Source organism: Trachypithecus francoisi, unplaced genomic scaffold (assembly GCF_009764315.1).
Source record: "Trachypithecus francoisi isolate TF-2019V2 unplaced genomic scaffold, Tfra_2.0 Lachesis_group7, whole genome shotgun sequence".
Lineage (NCBI taxonomy): Eukaryota > Metazoa > Chordata > Mammalia > Primates > Cercopithecidae > Trachypithecus > Trachypithecus francoisi.
Window position 1 is genome coordinate 46,579,474 of NW_022681472.1, and position 18,891 is coordinate 46,598,364.

Below are 18,891 nucleotides of genomic sequence, written 5' to 3' on the forward strand. Positions count from 1 at the left end.
TTGATCCTCAATCGCTGATACTCTTTCTTCCAGTTGATCGAGTCGGTTACTGAAGCTTGTGCATTTGTCACGTATTTCTCGTGTCATGGTTTTCATCTCTGTCATTTCGTTTATGATCTTCTCTGCATTAATTAGTCTAGCTGTCAATTCTTCCACTTTTTTTTCAAGATTTTTAGTTTCTTTGCGCTGGGTACGTAATTCCTCCTTTAGCTCTGAGAGGTTTGATGGACTGAAGCCTTCTTCTCTCATCTCGTCAAAGTCATTCTCTGACCAGCTTTGATCCGTTGCTGGCGATGGGCTGCGCTCCTTTGCAGGGGGAGATGCGCTCTTATTTTTTGAATTTCCAGCTTTTCTGCCCTGCTTCTTCCCCATCTTTGTGGTTTTATCTGTCTCTGGACTTTGATGATGGTGACGTACTGATGGGGTTTTGGTATAGGTGTCCTTCCTGTTTGATAGTTTTCCGTCTGACAGTCAGAAGGACTGTCTGTTGGTCTGTTGGAGATTGCTTGAGGTCCACTCCAGACCCTGTTTGCCTGGGTATCAGCAGCAGAGGTTGCCGAAGATAGAATATTGCTGAACAGTGAGTGTACCTGTCTGATTCTTTCTTTGGAAGTTTCCTCTCAGGGGTGACGCCACCCTGTGAGGTGTGGGGTATCAGACTGCCGTAGTGGGGGATGTCTCCCAGCTAGGCTACTCAGGGGTCAGGGACCCACCTGAGCAGGCAGTCTGTCCGTTCTCAGATCTCAACCTCCGCGTTAGGAGATCCACGGCTCTCCCCAAAGCTGTCAGACAGAGTCATTCGCGTCTGCACCGCCCCCGCTCTTTCCCCTAATGGACTGCAGCTGTGCTCTGTCCACATAGGTAGAGTCTACAGAGACAGGCAGGCTTCCTTGAGCTGCTGTGAGCTCCACCCAGTTCGAGCTTCCCAGCGGCTTTGTTTACCTACTTAAGCCTCAGCAATTGCGGGCGCCCCTCCCCCAGCCTCGCTGCTGCCTTGCGGATAGATCGCCGCAGAGCAGAAGGCTGTGTTAGCAGTGAGGGAGGCTCCGTGGGCGTGGGACCCTCCCGGCCAGGTGTGGGATATATTCTCCTGGTGTGCCTGTTTCCTTAAAGCGCAGTATTGGGGTGGGAGTTACCCGATTTTCCAGGTGTTGTGTGTCTCAGTTCCCCTGGCTAGGAAAAGGGATTCCCTTCTCCCTTGCGCTTCCAGGTGAGGCGATGCCTCGCCCTGCTTCAGCTCACGCTGCAGCAGCTGACCAGCACCAATTGTCCGGCACTCCCTAGAGAGATGACCCCAGTACCTCAGTTGAAAATGCAGAAATCACCGGTCTTCTGTGTCGCTCGCGCTGGGAGTTGGAGACTGGAGCTGTTCCTATTCGGCCATCTTGCTCCGCCCCCGAGTGCCCTTTTATAAAAGAGACCTGAAGGAGCTTGTGTGTCCCTTCCACTTATGTAAGGATACATGGAAAGTGCCATTGATGAGTAACAAGCCCTCATCAAACACCAAATCTGTTGGTGTCTTAATCTTCGACTTAGCCTCTAGAACTGTGAGCAATAAATTTCTGTTGCTTATAAATCACCCAGTCTGAAGTATTTGTTAGAGAAGCCCAAAGGACTAGGATATCCACAAACCAGATAATATAAACAGCACATCATTATTGTAAAAAGAATTGAAAATATACAAAATTATAAGAAAGAGCATAAAATATCTGAAACCTCACAACCTTAAGATAATCACCAAGAGCATTTGGTTACCATAGCTTTTAATGTATGCATTCTATTTTAATCAGGGAAAACTACTTGCTTTTAGATTTCTTTTCCTCTTCTACCATCTATCCTTATACTATCCCCCATAACCAATTTTTATTACCTAAAGTGGTCTTATGTATTTTTTCCATGTTTATGTAATCATATACACATCAATATGTCTCATGAAAGCTTTCCCTGACTTTCTTTATTAGGTTAAATTTTCTATTCTGCATTCTCATTGTAACATGGACCGCTCTCTACAGCACCTATATTATTTACAATTTTATATTTATTAGGGTGTTTCTTTGATTGGGATTTACCTCTAGCCTAAATTCCATGAAGGCAGAGGCCATAACTATCTTGCTTTTCATTGATTCTCAGCATAATGTTTAGCACATATTGCAAGCTCAATAAACATTTGAGATGATAAGAGATAAATTCCTGCTTCCCCAAATCTCGTGCTATGCACTTTGCCCAAGTAGCCTTGCTCTTCTCCTCAGCATAGTAAAGTTTTCCAGGCATTAGAGGTCACCCAATGCCATAAAAAGCAGTATTGCAATGCAGAAAGAACTCAGACTTGCCAGGCTTGGACTTAAGTCCCTCCACTATCTGTCTATGAGGAGTTTGAGTGGTCATTTTTTTTCACTGGACCACAATTTCATTGACTTTAAAAGGGAGCCAATGTAAGAACCCATTTTGTGGAATTTAGGACTAATATACAAATACTTGCCACAAAATAATAATAATGATGATTATTACTAAAATGTATTCACTAACCTTTCCTTTTCTTTTGGATCACTTGCTTTCTCCAAATTTCTGTAACTATAGTTTATGCCTTCATGAAGTACCATTTAATTATATAATATCTTCTGTTATGTTTGCTAATTGTTTCATTAGCATGTTAACCTTGTCTCCAAATATAATTGTAAATTCCTTTGAAGCAAGGACCGTTGTTCTCTACTACTTACAGCAATTGCTGTAATACATTAAATAAGTGCTTGGTTACTTGACTGACATATAAAAAGGATTATTTTGATTTTATGTAAGAAAGGCGTGCAAAAGCACATTGCTGGTGACTTTTAGAGTCTAGACCCTGCCTGATTGATTATAGAAAGAGTAATGCCATTAACCGATCTTATCAAACACAGAAGGAGAACTGATTCCTTTTGTTTGGGAGGAGGATAAATGATAAATTTGACTTCAGACTCTCAGTTAAACTCAAGCAGTTTTGAATGCTATTGCTATATTAAAATAGTTCTCTACTCCTGCGAATTAAAGACAATAAAATATAATTTTGGATGTAAATGTAGATTATTTCCATATTTTAACAGACACAAAATATGTTCAAATGAGGAATTTCTTTTTCCCAATATAATTATTGGATCTTCGTTTATATGTTAAAAAAGAAGCTGCATTGCTTAAAAAGAAGCTGCAAAATTGCTTAAAAAGAAGCTTCTGCTACACTGAATATTATATTTTCTGTTCTCTTAAAAGGTTTCTCATTGGGAAAAATAGACTAAATAGCAAAAACTTTTAGTAGTTAACTCAAAATATAAGAAGAAGAAAGCTGGGCATGAGAATCAGCTGAACGTTATTATTCTTGTCTCGTTCACTAATGGGTTTAACGGTTTAATTTTATTTTAAGGTTTTCCCGGGAACTTATTTTTAGTCAACTTTAGATTAAAAACAATAATTTAGGATAATTAGAAATCTATCTGTAGTGGGTGGGCTATAGGGTTTTGATCGTTTACATAACTAACTTTTCCTCAATCTTCCACCATCCTCTTTGCTGTCAGATTAAAATAAATTTTGACTTCAGAGTGGCACAAAGAGTTTTTTTATTTTGCTTGAATTGTGAATAGTTTCCAAGTGAAAATGCAGTTTGTCAGGCTTGACAATCATTATTCTAGTTGAGTTTGCAGCTTCCAAAACATTAGTCATTTGTTCCCTAATTATTCATTTATTTATTCAATAAGCATTTATTAATCTGCAATGATACCATGTACCATGTATTATGCATAACTGAATGAATATTACTTTATATTTACGGGATGCAGACATACTGATGGATAGAAAACTATTTTCCAAATATCTCATGGAGGCCGATGTTTTGCCAAAATGAAGGCAATGGCTCAAATTTACTATGATTGAGCAGCATAAGAAGCACTCTTTAATATTTCTATCTCTATGCTTGTCTTTAACTCAGGATCTTTGCAATAGTTAATTGCTGTTGATAAAATGCACTTTAACACATTTATGTCATTTTTTTTTTACAAAAATTAAATTGCCAGAAAGTTATTAATGGGAAATTAACCTTTAAAAAATAGTTCCAAAAAGCCAGAGATGCCTGGGTAATGTGCTGATCACAGGGAGGTCACCTGTGCTACTTTGGCCAAAGGCCAGCCACCTAAGGAAATAATATAGACAGGGGTAGTGAAATCCCATTACAGTACATTTATCTGCCAGGGATAAGTTCCAAGACCCCCAGTGGATGCTTGAAACTCCAGATAGAACAGAACCCTATATATACTATGTTTTTACCTATCTGATAACCAAGAGGGCTACTAAATGACTAATGGGTGGGTATTGTACACAGTGTGGTTACCCTGGACAAAGGGATGGTTCACATCCTGGGTGCAACTGCAAAAGGCTTCTCCACACTATTTAGAACAGTGTGCAATTTAAAATTTATGAATTGTTTATTTCTAGGATTTTCCTTTTAATATTTTTGGACCACAGTTGACTGCAAGTAACTGAAACTATGAAAAGTGCAAGCTTGGAGAAGGGAAAACTTCTGTAATTGAAAAGTGATTGATCAGGGTCCCTTCTGTGGATTCACCAAGAATCAAATAGGGACAATTACCATTTGACCTTTATTTTTAAAATGCGAGTGGAAATAATAGAATTGTGTCTAGTGTCTCTGAGTCTCTTCCACTGGTTTCTCTCTCTCTCTCTCTGCCCCCTGTTGCTCTCTTGCTGTGATCCTTTTCCAAGCTTGAGCTTGACAAATCATTATGTCTGTACCAGACCCGCTTAAATTAGAGTGGACTGTAAGAGATTTCCAGTCATTGAGTTTTTGTTTTACTATTTAATCTTATTGTTTCTTTGCATTTCTACTTATATTCTGAATTCCTAACCCCAAATTTTTGCCCTTTATATTTTACATTTCAAAATCTCTTTTTGTGCATAGAGCTAACTGTGTCTATGCCCTGGTTGGCTCATAAAAATTCATAGGGATTGTCTTTAAAATAGAGCATAGTCAGAGAAACATATTCCAATGAAAAAATAAGGGTGTGTTTTTAAATTAATTTTGTTGAATATATGAAAAATTATTATCCTGAAGACAGAACAGTAAGTCTTCACTTTACATCATTGATAGGTAGGTTCTTGGAAACTGAGACTTGAAGTGAAACAATACATAACAAAACCAATTTTACCATAGGCTAATTGATGTAAATAAGAGTTAAGTTTCTATAACATATTTCTAGTCATAAAAGCATCATAAAACCTCTAAATAAAGACTAAATATTTAATACTAAATATTGAAATAAATGTAAGCTATATATTCATTTACAAAAGACTTATAAAAACAAATGAGATAATTATTTACCCACTTACTTCAGTTCAGGGTTACAGGTGACCAGAGCCTATTCTGGCAGCTCAGGCACCAAGTAGGCACCAGCCTTGGACAGGATGCTGTCCCATCACAGGGTGCATTCACACTCATACCCACAGTCACTCAGACTGGGACCATTCAGACAGGCCAGTGAACATAATGCGCACATCTTTGGTGGGGTAAGAGAAAATCTGAGTATCTGGAGAAAACTCACATAGACGTGGAGAAAACATACAAACTCCACACAAACAGTGGCCTCTGTGGTGAATCAATTATTTTCCTTGTCTACCTTATAACAAAACGAAGTTGAATGAAATAACTCTGTTCCAGGACCTGCTCTAATCTATATTTCCAAACTCATGACAGAAATCTCCCTTTCACAGTCAGACATAGGAAATTTCTGTCCTTGATTTGTTACTTAAAGTTGCTTGCACAAGATTTCTTAACCTGGGTAAAATCAACCCCTGGAAATTTAATATAAAATTAAATATAAAATGTTATTGCACATTGCCTGTATTTATTTTGAGAGAAATAGGGAAGGGATGATTGGTACATTTTATCAGACTTTCAGTGTTCTGTGCCAAAACAGCAAAGAACCACTACTCATCTTCTCTCTTAACTTCTAAATCAAATAATTAATCAACTTTTAATAAATCATTTTATATTTCTCTTTCTATAACAAAAACAGTTTAAATATTGGAAGAGGCTACCACAAAAGGCTAGTGAAGTTTCTTAGGAATTCCTGGGAAGAGGATCCCAGAGATTAGGGAGAGAGGACACTGTTAAATTTGAACTCTGAAGTCAACCCAAGTCTAACTCAATTTGTGAAGTCAATTCTGTATTACCTATACAGACTGAGCTTGCTATTCCCTTTCAATGAAGAGTTCCTGGTATTCTCCATGTGGAAGGTATTGTACCAGCTACTAGGGATATAGTGGTGGTAAACAAGGGATTTGTAGTTTAGCAGAGAAAGTAAACAAGCAATAACTTGATTAATTATGACAGGTAGATATAGTGCTTTGAGGGGAACAGGGTGTGCTAACCTTATCTTAAGGGTTAGCCAGGACCTCTTAGACCTCTTAGAGAAGCCATACAGTTTTACTAAGAAGTATGAATAAGGATGGAGATAGAGATGAATGATGTTTTCAGCCAAAGACAATAGCACATGTGGAAGCTTGTAGATGAGAGACAGTGTGGCATGTTAGAGAAGCTGAAGGGCATTCAGCATGTGCAGAGCACCGAATCGGGGTAGAGAGAGGCTAGAAAAGCCAACAAGGGACCTAACTGTAAAAGGTTTGAGAATCAGTGGGGTAATCAAATTCCTACCCTCAGGTCAGTGCTAAGCCATTGAAGGGTCTTAAACCTGGGAGTGACTGGATTAGGTTTATGTTTTCATAAGATAGATCTCCCCAAGGTGAAGAGAATTGGTGGGAGATGACAAGTCTGGAGACAGCAAAATCAGGTAAGAGGTGCTTCAGCTGTGCTGTAAAAAATGTTAGCTGGATTTTGAAAGATCTGTATCTCTAGTCTTTCTGATTTTGCCTAAATCTTTCTGATCTGGAAAGCTTTTGAATAAGAATTACCCTGATGCTGCAAAACAATAATAACAACAACAACAATAATAATGGTTAATATCTATGGCTCAGTTTGCATAGGCAATACACAATTGACTTCACAGATTGAGTTAGACGTGACTTGATTTCAGAGTTTAACAGTCAGGGAGACTCCCTAATCTCCATAATAACATTTATGGATTACTAACAATAATAATGGTTAACGTTTACCATGTGCCAGACCTAAGCACTTTCCATTCATTAACTTATTTGATCTTTACAACAAACCTATGATTGACCCCATTTTGCACATAAGGAACCTGAGCCACAGTGAGATTGGGTCACTTTCTTGGCATTGCCCAGAGAGTATGCATTAAGGCAAGCCACTCTGGCTCTTAACTGTTATTCTATTCAGCTTCTTACTAAATCCAACTTTGTTCACTGCCTTTGGAATCTATCAGAGTGGTAATCTTCATTCTGTTTCTGAAGGCCCTGGCCGAGCAGTTTTTATTGCTTTACTATCCTTCAATATTAAGTGGAGCTAATAATATTTTCTGGCAAGAAAATTGTAAAAACTTATGAGCAAATTTTTAAAAGCAATGTAGCCTGCTAGCCAGGGGAGGTGCTATGTCAATATGTGAGGTTTGTTTGACTGGAGTTAGTAGTTCGTAGAGTGCAGAACCACATAACGCACAGTCATTGCTCATTGCTGCCTCTTGGGTTCAGACGGGAAAATGGCGGTACCAGTGAAGCCAGACCGTTCATTTCATTCTCTGCACATTGTCCTAACTCTTCTTTGGGGGATGTTGCTGCTATTTGTGGTGAGGGCACAGATATCTTCAATCAATAGAAATCTAATATTTCAGGAGGAAGAACAAAATGTTATTGGTAAATCTATTAAAGTGACCAAGTAGTTAAAGTAGTTCATTGGAAAATAGTGCATAGAAGTGACCTATCTCGGGCAGAGAGCCCTTCAAGATTAATATCTCCCTTTCTGAAGAGGCTTAGAAATGTGCACTCCAGTTGACAGAAATTGCTTTTTCCCTCATTATGTCTTCAAGATACAATAGTATCTAGTAAAATGGGCATTCTTTGAAAACAGAGATTAACATAGTATCGAGATGCATGAGGGTCAAAAGCAACTTCACATTTTTAATAATAGGAGAATACTGGAGGCCACTTAAGCTTCTGGGTATCACCTAAAAAAGGAAGCTAAGAACTGCCATACCTGTTGGGAACTCTGCCTACCTCTCTCCTTAGTGTTTACTTCAGCAACAGTGAAAATGACCTGGGGATTTATTTTCAGGGACAGCAAGGAAAGGGGTAACTGAACATTCTGGGTTTCAGTATTGAGAGAAAAGAATCCTCTTGATGAATAATGGGGAGGTGACAGCTCTGAGAATTACAGAAAAGCAATCTGAATCCTGACATGAAAATGGCATGAGGAGGCATCTCAGGCCTGATAAATAATTTGGAGGCCTTAACAGTCAGAAGCCCATGCAATTCTCTAAAAGGTGGAGCCCGCATTATCCTTAGCAAACTAACACAAGAACAGAAAACCAAATACTGCATGTTCTCGTTTATAAGTGGGAACAACATGATGAGAACACGTGGACACATGGTAGGGAACAATAGACACTGGGCCTGTGGGAGGGCGAAGGTGAGAGGAGAAAGAGCATGAGGAATAATAGCTAATGGATGCTGGGCTTAATGCCTGGGTGATGGGATAATCTGTGCAGTAAACCACCATGGCAGACATTTACATATGTAACAAACCTGTACATCCTGCACATGTACCTTAAACTTAAAATAAAAGGTGGAAAATAATAATAATAATAAAAAGGTGGAGCCTGGGGAGTACTACATCATAGACCATTGGGAGCCTCCTAAAAGGTCTATCCACCTTCAACCTCAAAGGTCTGCTTTCGTCCTTGGGCTTGAAGTTGTATACACTACAAATCTATATGCCTAATGAAGAGATGTAATGTTGCCTTTTTTTTTTTTTTTGAAATTTTCCATTGTTTCTCATTCCTTATAGATAGGTGGAGGGTAGGAGTGAGGATTGGTTAAGCTGCTTCTCACATGATAGAAGCTATCTGCAGGGGAACATCATCAGCAGGCTTTCAAGGGCCTGTCTGTGTGGGTGGGCTTATTGGTTGCTGTGAGCTGTTTGTTTTATGTGGGCTGCCTGCTAGAGCAGCTTGTGTGCAGAGCTCCTTGCTCTTCAAATGAATACTGGGTTGTCTGACCTGCCATTGTGGACCATTAGAGTTTTATGACCACACTCAGAGACTTTTCCAATGTAAGGCATTTTCTATAACAATACAAAGTGCCAAGAAAATGCTGTCATTTAGATGGCCAGAGATTTTTCCTTTGTTGTCTGTTTTAATGGATGTCAGAACATTATTCATGATTTTTATGGTGTGTGCCTTGAGTTTCATTAAAGTTGCTAAGGCCTTTATGGGTAGTGCTAATGGTACATGATCATAAGTTCTAGAAAGGTTGCCTTAGAAAGTGGCAGATAGGGATACATGGAAACATGTAAGGTTTACCTCACTATTCTGTGTCCCCTTCACATTGTATTAGTCCATTTTCATATTGCTATGAAGAAATACCTGATACTGGGTAATTTATAAAGAAAAATGAGCTCACAGTTCCACATGGCTGAGGAAGCCTCCCAGTCACCACAGAAGGCAAAGGAGGAGCAAAGGCACGTCCTACATGGCAACAGGCAAGAGAGTGTGTGCAGGGGAACTGTCCTTTATAAAACCATCAGATCATGTGAGACTTATTCACTATCATGAAAACAGCAAGGGAAAAAACTCACCCCCATGATTCAATTACCCCCTATTGGGTCCCTCCCATGGCACATAGGGATTATGGGAGCTACAATTCAAGATGAGATTTGGGTGAGGACACAGCCAAACCATATCACACACCATTTCTTTGGTTGACTAAGTGTATAATTGCTGATCTCTTTTCTCCCATCATATTTAAGAGAGTTATGATTAAATATCTCCCCTAGCAAAAGAAAGAGAAGGATCTTTTTACGCTTTCTCCTTCTGTTCTTTTTCTTTAAGTTCTGAAACAACTATGATATTCAGGGTCATGAATAGAAGATCTTTAATACTGCTTAACATGTAGCAGAGAATGAATTTGTTGACTTTTCCTTGGCTCTATTGTCTATTGTTGGAGACAACTGACTATTTTATGCTCATCAGCCAGAACAGTGAGACAAAGTAGGTGGCAAGATCCCAAAGATAACTCAACACTGAACTCTGAGATTTGCTTCACTTCACTTAAACAGATATTTATTGAGCAATGGCTGTGGGCTAGAAACTGTGCAAATACAATATCTTGCATCATTTTTGGACAGCAGTACTTCCTTTTAAGCTGGATGCTTCCTTTTATATTTTTAGATCACTGACAATGTACATCAAGGAAAACAAAAAGTCCTTGCTTCTGGCAGAGAACTTCTAGTCTAAATTCTTCATCTTATATTTGAGGAAACTGAGTTCAGTAGAGCTAAAGGACTTCCCAAAATTATGACTGATGAATCCTAGCTTTGAACCCATGTCTCCTGAATCCATTCCTCCATCTTTCCTCTATTCTATACTGCCTTTTTCCTTACAAGTATAACAGAGCATGAAATGTAGGTGGGTAGAAAAGGAAAACGGAACTTTTTTTTCTGTAACTTAATTTCCATTTTAAGTCTTAATCCTACTGGGTGTTAGAAATTTAATTTCAGTCAACTTGGGGTCACTTTCCTCCACGCCTGGGGGTTGTATACAAATCTGGGGTATTACCTAGTGCAAAGTCATGAGAGAGGAGAGGCATCTCTTTCTTTCTGCTCAGTTCTCCATGATGCATCAGCAGGGGTGTCTTCATTCCCACTGGACCTTTGGTTAGTAGTTGAGGTAGGTCCCTGCACTTCCTCCTTTCTTCTTAACCTCCAGCCCTTTTCAAGTCTGCTGGCTCCCTCTGTGATGTTACTGCTGCTCTCAGATCCTAAGGGTCCCTATAGTGTTTTCAAACCAGTCTCTAGTGCAAGTAATCCTTCAAAATTATGTCAGTCCTTCTGGCCAGACACACCATGCAGATGTGTCTGCCGCTCCCCAGCAGGTTGATGGAGGAGAGCATTCTTTCTATCTGCAGATGGGTCACAGATCCTCCCTATTGTCAGACCCTCCCTACTGTCCCTATATCTAAAGTTCTATATGTCCCTCCCACCCACAACGTCATTTCCACCACTGTTTTCATCTTACAGGCTTGACCTACAGGGGAAAACAGTGTAGATAACACCTTGTCAAGATGCACCTGTCTAAGCTCTCTTCACTTTCACTTTCTCTCTTTTGTTCTAGGGAATCTTTATCCAGTTGGGAGATGAAAAGGCTTAGCTTAGTTATTACTGAGCTATGTTCTTCTAAATCTTTTATCTTACACCTGGGTCTAGACTTTTTAAATTGAAAAGCTAAAAATTTGCCCCATTGTTTGAGTCAGATTTCTCTAGAGAAACAGAAACAATAGGATGTGTATTATAAGAAGAGAGATTTATTGTAAGAAATGTGTTTACACGATTATAAAGTCTGACAAGTTTAAAATCTGCAGTGTAGGTCATCAGGGTGAAGACCAAGGAAGAACCAATGTTGTGGTTCAAGTCCAAAGATCACCTGCTGGAAAATTCCCTGTTGCTAATGGAAGGAAGGTCAGTCTTTATTCCTAGTCATGCCTTCAACTGATTCGATGAGGCTTGCTCACATTGTGGAGAGCGATCTACTCTATCCATATTCCTCTGATTTAAATATTAACCCCATCCAAGACACCTTTACTGAAACAACCAGAATAATGTTTGACCACAAGTGTGGGTTCCATGACCAAGCCAAGTTGACGCATAAAATTAATTATCACATCCCTCTCCTGTCTGTTGCCTGCTTTGTGATTGCTTCTCTAAGATAACAGCAGCCTACTCAGTACAAGGAAGCACTAGCAGGTGCTGTGGGGTAAAAGCAGATGGAGAGAATTTGGTTTATATTTTTTAAAATACCTGACATGCATCATTATATTATGTATTTATTTATTTTCACTTTTGCTAATTAGAACTACCCAGTATGCTACTTCATAAGTATGTTTTCATTTTTGCAGAGGTTTTAATCTTTGGTTTTCAAAAAAAAATAAAACCTCTTGAAAGTAGGTGTTGGTTCATCTCCCATTGATTGCAGTATTTTATATAAATAGACAGTAAGTTCCACTAATTGAAAATATTTCATTTTAACCTGCAAGGTACAACACTGTATTAAGTGAAAGCAATGCAACTTTCAAGTAATATTTGTCACCAGAAAAAAATTGAAGTGTAAATGCTTTCATTGAACTTGATTTTCAAAAAAACATTTTTTTTGAGACTTGTATTTTTTGCCTTTATGCAAAATCAAAGGTCACTAGTCAGGTAAAAATTATAGAAAAAATTTTCCAAAGTGAGGAATGGTTTTTGCTTTAAACAGCAGAGTGGTTTTCCTTCTTTGAATATCATCTGTGTACTTAATTTTAAAAGTATATTTTCTCGAGTGATTTTTGAAAGCCAACAAAGTAATACTTACATCTTCCTTTAAGTTGCTGGGAGACCACAGAGTATTCTAGCCTGAAGTGCCACCTGGTACATCTTAAATTATCTGAAGCAGAGATCAAGCTGGGCTAAGGAACAAAAAGTGGCATATCCTTAATTACCACAAATGATACCTAATTACCTTCATACCAGCTTTAACATAATACTGAACACAGCTGAGATGGTGTTTGATTTTAAAGTGAGTTACACAGGATTACCTTTCCAAACCAAACTCACTTTACCAATTTTGCCAACTTGCATTTTAATATTGCATTTCAATAGGTACCCTTTGGGTACACATTATCAATATGCCTGCCTGCCTTTTGGTCACTGATATTTAATGCTTTCCTAGGCTTTTTATAACAAAATAGCTTTTGGTTTAACATTGAAATTGCAGAAGTAATTGTTTCACTGTGAATGTACTTAAAGTTGCTCTTGATACTTCAAGTAGAAATAGAAAATAACAGACATTTATTGCCATCAAAATGGAAATGCAGTAATTATGTCATAATAGATTTAATCTATGAACTTTTCTTGATCTCTGTTTAGATAAAACTACAATAGTTGTACAAGCCTCAAAAAGCTACCTTAGTGTTTTAGAGTTTTTTTATTGTAAGAGACTAGCTATGACTGGTCTTCAGTCTTTTGTAGCAAAAGATTTAAGATAGTGTATTAGTCCATTCTCATGCTGCTAATAAAGAAATACCCAAACTGGGTAATGTATAAAGAAGAAGAGGTTTAACGGATTCACAGTTCCACATGGCTGGGGAAGCCTCACAATCATGGCAGAAGGCAAAAGAGGAGCAAGTCATGTCTTACATGGCATTAGACAAGAAAGCATGTGCAGGGGAACTCCCCTTTATAAAACCATCAGATTGCATGAGACTATTCAATATCATGAGAACAGCATGGGAAAAACTTGCCCCTAATGATTCAGTTACCTCCCACTCTGAGCCCTCCCATGACATGTGAGGATTATGGGAGCTACAATTCAAGATGAGATTTGGGTGGGGACACAGCCAAACCATATCATTTGGCCCTGGCCCCTCTCAAATCTCATGTTCCCACATTTTAAAACACAATCGTGCCCATCCAACAGTCCTCCAAAGTCTTAACTCATTCCAGTATTAATTCAAAGGTCAAGTCCAAAGTCTCATCTGAGACAAGTCCCTTCCACATATGAGTCTGTAAAATCAAAAGCAAGTTAGTTACTTCCTAGATAAAATGGGGGTACAGGCATTGGGTAAGTATAACCATTCCAAATGGGAGAAATTGGCCAAAACAAATGGGCCATGGGCCCCATGTAAATTCAAAATCCAATAGGGCAGTCATTAAACCTTAAAGTTCCAAAATGATCTCCTTTGACTCTGTGTCTCACATCCAGGCCACGCTGATCCAAGAGGTGGTTTCCCATGGTCTTGGGCAGCTCTGCCCCTGTGGTTTTGCAGGGTACAGCTCCCTCCCAGCTGCCTTCATGGGCTGGCGTTGTCTGTAGCTTTTCCAGGTGCACACTGCAAGCTGTTGGTGGGTTTACCATTCTGGGGTCTGAAAGATAGTGCCCCTCTTCTCATAACTCCACTAGGCAGTACCTCAGTGGGGACTTTATGTGGGGGCTCCAACCCAGCCTTTTTCTTGTGCACTGCCCTAGCAGAGGTTCTCTATGAAGGCTCTTCTCCTGCAGCAAACTTCTGCCTAGACATCCAGGTGTTTTCATACCTCTTCTGAAATCTAGGCGGAGGATCCCAAACCTCACTTCTTGACTTCTGTGCACCCAGAGGCCCAACACTACATGTAAGCCACCAAGGCTTGGGGCTTGCACCCTCCAAAGCCACAGTCTGACCTGTACCTTGGCCCCTTTTAGCCACAGCTGGAGCAGCTGGAACACAGAACACCAAGTACCTAGGCTGCACACAGCAGGGTCCCCTGGGTCCAGCCCACAGTACCATTTTTTCCTCCTTGGCCTCCAGGCCTATGATGGGAAAGGCTGCTGCAGAATCCTCTGACATTCCCTGGAGACATTTTTCCCATTATCTTGGTGATTAACATTTGGCTCCTTGTTACTTATGCAAATTTCTGTAGCAGGCTTGAATTTCTCCCCAGAAAATGGATTTTTATTTTCTATTACATCATCAGGTTGTAAATTTTCCAAACTTTTATGCTTTGCTTCCTCTTGAATGCTTTGCCCCTTAGAAATTTCTTCCATCAGATACCCTAAATCATCTCTCTCGAGTTCAAAATTCCACATTTCTCTAGGGCAGGGGCAAAATGCCAGCAATCTATTTGCTAAAGCATAATAAGAGTCACCTTTGCTCCAGTTTCCAACAAGTTCCTCATCTCCCTCTGAGACCACCTCAGCCTGGACTTACTATCTATATCACTATCAGCATTTTGAGAAAAGCCATTCAACAAGTCTCTAGGAAGTTCCAAACTTTCCCACATTTTCCTGTCTTCCTCTGAGCCATCCAAACTCTTATAACTTCTGCCTCTTACCCAGTTCCAAAGTCACTTTCATATTTTTGGGTATCTTTACAGTGGCCCCATTACTGGGTACCAATTTATCATCTTAGTCCATTTTCACACTACTAATAAAGAAATACCCAAGACTGGGTAATTTATGAAGAAAAAGAGTTTTAATGGACTCAGTTCCACATGGCTAGGGAGTCCTCACAATCATGGCAGAAGGCAAAGGAGGAGCAAAGGCACATCTTACATGGTGGCAGGCAAGAGAGCTTGTGCAGGGAACTGCCCTTTATAAAACCATCAGGTCAGACCAGGTGCAATGGCTCATGTCTGTAATCCCAGCACTTTGGAAGGCTGACGTGGGCAGATCACTTGAGGTCAGGAGTTTGAGACTAGCTTGGCCAACATGGTGAAATCCTGTCTCTGCTAAAACAAATACAAAAATAAGCTGGGTGTGGTGGCAGGAAAATTGCTTGAACCCAGGAGGTGGAGGTTGCAGTGAGCCAAGATCACACCACTGCACTCCAGTCTGGGTGGCAAGAATGAGATTCCATCTCAATTAATCAATCAATCAATCAATAAAACCATCAGATCTTATGAGACTTATTCACTACCACAAGCACAGCACACAAAAACGCATCCCCAATGATTCAATTACCTCCCATCCTATGTCCCTCCCATGACATATGGGGATTATGGAAGCTACAATTCAAGATGAGATTTGGATGGGGACATAGCTAAACCATATCAGACAGGAAATTTAGTTTTAAGTGCAACCAGTAATGAAACTGCATCAATCCAAAAATCGAGTGTAGGCCTGGGTATAGTGGCTCATGCCTGTAATCCCAGTACTGTGGGAAGCCATAGAGGGGGATCACTTGAAGCCAGGAGTTCAAAACCAGGCTGGGCAACATAACAAGACCCTGTCTCTACAAAAGGTTTAAAAATTACCTGAGTGCAGCGATGGGTGCCTGGGAGGCTGAGGTGGGAGGATCACTTGAGCCCAGGAGTTCAGGACAGCGATGAGCTGTGATTGGGCCACTGAACTCTATCCTGGGCAACAGAGCAAAACCCTGTCTCAAAAAAAGAAAAATAAAGAAAAATGAATTTTTTTTTCAGTTTTTGCCCTGTTCTACAATTTGTTCTACAATTGAGTGCTTCTTATATGCCAAACTGTCCAGATAAGATTGACTTATAGCTTAATATAGAAGAATAATTTGAATTGTTATTTTTTAGATTTGGTATTATTATATTAGAAGACCTAAAATACTAGTTTTTTATGTTTAAAGTTTCCAATATTACTTATTTTTAACAAGAATATTAACAAAACAGCAATAGTTGATCATTGTGTTTAGTTATAATTTCCATTTTTGTAATAAAATTATCTGTTTGTGTACTTGAACTCTTCAAAGCAGAACGATAAGGGACTGTGGTCTAGCATTAATTTAATATGCCAGAATTGGTAAAAGGAAAGAATGATTCAATATACTCTGTCAAACAGGGTAGTCACCAATTAACTTCAAATCATTTAAATTACTTCTAGCTGTCAGCAAGGAAATTTCAAATCACTTAAACTTCTTCGAGTTGTCAGTAAGGAACAGAGAGAGAGATAAAAAATGGAGATGTGGAAAATAGCTAGAGGGACAAAAGGAGGCTAAATAAGGTGGAGGTAGGAAAAGACAATTACTTGTTTAATTTTAAGGCCCATTTTCATAAATGCGAAATGATTCAACATGACGAAGTTGCTCTGGAAGAAGAAAAATTATCTTCTTTGATAGTAATTCCCCTTGATAGTCATCTCAGTAACTTAAAGATGGTCCTGTGCATAAAGGAGCACATTTTCCCACTAGGGATATTGAGTAAGGAATCAGTACAATTAATGAACAATGGAAAGAAGATTTAGGCTTGAAAAGATCTGGTGTAATGTCAGAGAGGCCTGGGGAACCAGCAGTCTGGAACAAATAGTAAACCCTGGAGAGACAGGGAAGATGAATCGTGTAAAGTATTGTTTGTCATAAATACAGTGAGCTGATAAATGTGTAGCACGTGATACAAGAACACCACGCAAATCAGAATGTGTGCTTTATTGGACAGCTGGGAGGAAAGAGTACTGGATTAGGCACTAGGAAAACTAGGGTTTTGGTACTTTGTCTATATCTTCTCACTGGGGTGCAAGCCTCTTTGTTTCCATTGAAATTATTATATTTCCTATGATATAGTGATATAATTAAAATATATAGTTGGTCTTTGTCCCTGGTTTCTGGCACGGAGCTTCTAAATGCCTTGGAATTTCCTGAGTCTTAGGGGTGAGAGGAGCATCTTTTGTTATTTATGGTAAGCCCCTTTCAACCATACCTGAGTTTATGCTAATAAGATGAGTCTTGAAGGATAGGGGCTGGTTTGCCAGAGGAACCAACCAAGTGATTAGAGGGTTGGAACTTTCAGCCCAAACTCTCAGCCTCCAGGGAGGATAGAGGGGCTAGAGATTGACTCAGTCAAAAAGGGTCAATGATTTAATCAACTACCTATGTAATAAGATTTCCATGAAAACACTAAATGATGGGGTGAAGACAGTATGCAGGTTTGGAAGACATGCAGGTTCTGGGAAAGTGGTATACCCGAAGAGGGCATGGAAACTCCATGCATCACTGCCCTCAATACCTTGTCCTGTGCATCTATTCCATTTGGCTGTTCCTGAGTTGTATCCTTTATAATAAACTAGTAATAGTAAGTAAAGCATTTTTCTGAGTTCTGTGAATCATTCTAGCAAATTATCAAACCTGAGGAGGGGGTGTGGAATCCTCTGGACAGGAGAGAAGTTGTAGGTAACCTGAGGACACGCTACTTGCAATTGGCATCTGCAGTGGGCTAGGGGCAGACTTGTGGACAAAGCCTATAACCTGTGGAGTTTGCCCAAACTCCCAGTAGTAAGGCTCATAATTGAATTTTAGGACACTCAATTGATATCCAGACTGTTGGAAAATTGCTTGATGTAAGGGAAAACCCCATACATTAGGTGTCAGAAGTATTTTGTGGGTATAGAAAAAAAAGGGGTATCTTTTATTTCCATTTTAAAATATATTTTAGTTTTTAGAGCAGGTTTAGGTTCACAGAAAAATGGAGTGAAAGATACAGAGAATTCCCATATACTCCCTGCACCCACATATGCACATCCTGCCCCATTATTAACATCTCCATCAGAGAGTACTTTTGTCACAACTGATGAACCTACATTGACACATCATTATCTCCCCAAATCCAAAGTTTACATTAGAGCTTACTCTTGGTGTTGTACACTCTATGGGTTTAGACAAATTTATAATAACATGTACCCATCATTATAGTATCAGAAAGAGTAATTTCACTGCCCTAAGTTCCTCGGTGGTCCACCTGTGCATCCCTCCTCACCGCCAACCCCATTTTGTTTTTAAATGTTTCTTTACTTCCCAAGTACACGGACTCCAATGTCACCTTCACTAAAATGAGTTAAAATGAACCAATATAATTTTGTTGATGTTATTTTTAATTTTATTTAGAAGATGGGTATTGTTTTTGAAGAGATGCATCAGTAGAAGCCTTTCTTTGATATGCTGCATGCTCACTCATTTGGAGAAATACCTGATTTCACTTTATATGAATGTCCATTAGGAAGGGTGCAAGCTAACACCTGCAAAATTCCTATTTTGTACAAAGTACTGTTCTAAACATTCTATACCGTCACCTCCTTTAAAATTACCACCACCCATCGAGGCCCTGAAAAGTTCAGTAACTTGCCCATTATCACATCACTTGTAAAGGATGGATCAGGGATCACACCAGGACATCATAGCTTCAAGGTTTGTATTTCTCCATCATAATATTTTGTACATACGCACTGGTTGTACCAGTGATAGGGACAGGAGGCAGAGTAATTC

General features: G+C 39.4%; 1 protein-coding gene and 1 long non-coding RNA gene across 3 annotated transcripts in view; one reads left to right on the forward strand and one right to left on the reverse strand.

Moving 5' to 3' along the window:
- The window catches only part of NECAB1 (N-terminal EF-hand calcium binding protein 1), a 192,794-nt gene that overhangs the window by 45,998 nt on the left and 127,905 nt on the right, over nt 1-18,891 (forward strand). The gene's annotated exons all lie outside the window — the stretch shown is intronic.
- LOC117078943 overlaps nt 1-18,891 on the reverse strand; it is a 56,970-nt gene that overhangs the window by 31,345 nt on the left and 6,734 nt on the right. The window contains exons 1-2 of one of the 2 annotated variants that reach the window (XR_004435213.1): nt 15,929-15,954; nt 12,513-12,606 (exon numbers count right to left, since the gene is read on the reverse strand). This is a non-coding gene — a long non-coding RNA (uncharacterized LOC117078943). Of the gene's footprint in view, nt 1-12,512; nt 12,607-15,928; nt 15,955-18,891 lie in introns of those variants that run through there. The other variant, XR_004435212.1, reaches the window with a different exon arrangement.